The sequence below is a fragment of the Pelmatolapia mariae genome, linkage group LG18 (genome assembly GCF_036321145.2).
Source record: "Pelmatolapia mariae isolate MD_Pm_ZW linkage group LG18, Pm_UMD_F_2, whole genome shotgun sequence".
Classification (NCBI taxonomy): Eukaryota; Metazoa; Chordata; class Actinopteri; order Cichliformes; family Cichlidae; genus Pelmatolapia; species Pelmatolapia mariae.
Genome location: NC_086243.1, coordinates 8,276,212 through 8,277,807, shown reverse-complemented (window position 1 = coordinate 8,277,807; position 1,596 = coordinate 8,276,212). Strand labels below are relative to the sequence as shown.

Genomic DNA, 1,596 nt, shown 5'->3' with positions numbered 1-1,596 from the left:
GCTGCATCACAATGTCATTGTACTCTTATCTAAAAAAAAAACCTAATTTATACTCCTGAATGTCATCTTGTTGTGATTTTTTTTTTCTGTAGATTCCAGAGACTCTGTGAGGCCACTATTACAAGCCAAGTTTGAAAATCTTGGAATTTCACAGTTTACATGGTATAACAAATATATGTGACAGGCAAAAACTAGTAAACACTTTTAGCAGTTACAAGAACTAACAAATGAATATCCAACAAAAGGGAATAGAAATACATTGCACTGCCAATACTTTGGTTTATTCTTTGTATGACTTGAAAATCAGGCTTTAGGGAAAACTAAATGACATGTTTCTATCATCAATTACATGAAGTAAACACACAAGCACTTGCATACACATTTAAGACATGAGACTCGCTAATTCCATCTCATAAAATGTGTCTATAGGTGAGACGCTTTGCGTTGATTGGTGCTGCTGGACCACACTGGAGGTGCGAGTCCGCCGTGTAATGGTTTATGCCATTACAAAGGAGCTGGCCTCTGTACTCAACTGGACAGGGGAAAAAAAACAAGGACCAGACAAAGCAAAAAAGGGCATTTAAAGAGACAGCGCCGTGCAGATGCATATTTGGTAAGTTTTAACATTTATTGTAGTTTTATGAGCCTAAAGTGAACAATAAAGGCATCAATTGATGTGCTGGGTGCGTTTCACATTTCCTATGTCTGTTTTTTGCTATATTACTTTGTCTTTCTTAATAACAAGACTTTCATGTCCGGTTAATCTGGAGATGGAGTCTTTGGTCTTCGGCTTGTTTTGTCCTCGGGTTGTACACTTTGTACAGCCCGAGGACCCATGTTTTCTTTTTTTTTTTTAAAGGATACACGGCACACCATGCTAAGACATATCACATTTTCAGCTTATAGCTCTTTGGGAATCAAATGCGGCAGTTTGCTGATTTCTGCCTGGTGACTTTCATGTTTATCAGCCTAGGAGTTTACATACTTTCTCCCTGCTGAAGACAATTAACAAGAGCTTATTCATGTGCTCTAATTCCCTTTTTTTGTGTGTGTGTCTATTTTTTGTCCTAGATGGCCTGGCGCAGCAGGTAGGGGCGAACTCTATGTCTGAGTTGGTCTTTGCTCAAGCAGTCCAGAAATGGCTCAGATATGCTCCAGATCGTACGGGTGGCGCGCAGGAAGCACATCATCCATCCCCATCCCGGAGTAAATAATAAAAAGTGACGTGAAACATAGAAATGTAAATAGGAAACTTTGTCTTTTAATAAAGTATTTTGCAAATGATACATGTCTATTGACCTTTTTTGTTTTTTTGTTTTTTTTTCAATAAAAAGCAACTGTGCGAAAGAGGTGGAAAATCAATACCATATCTCAACAGTGTTTCAATATCAGAATCTGACATTGTTTCAATGTCAACAGTGTTAGAAAATATAACGTCGAATCAATGTCAGGTTTCAACATTGATTCAACATCAAAACCTGACGTTGTTTCAACGTTAAAAATGGGTGCAAGAGTGATGTTGGGTCAACGTCACACTTCAACGTTGCTTCAATGACGTCGCCTGATATTGACTCAACATTGCTTCAATGTTTCCTT

The 1,596-nt window shown here is 38.0% G+C and overlaps 1 long non-coding RNA gene across 1 annotated transcript; it reads left to right on the top strand.

The window, feature by feature from the left end:
- Positions 1-268: 268 nt before the first annotated feature.
- On the top strand, positions 269-1,284 carry LOC134617498 (uncharacterized). Its single transcript, XR_010091534.1, has 2 exons — positions 269-613; positions 1,072-1,284. It is a non-coding gene; the product is annotated as an uncharacterized LOC134617498 (long non-coding RNA).
- Positions 1,285-1,596: the final 312 nt, after the last annotated feature.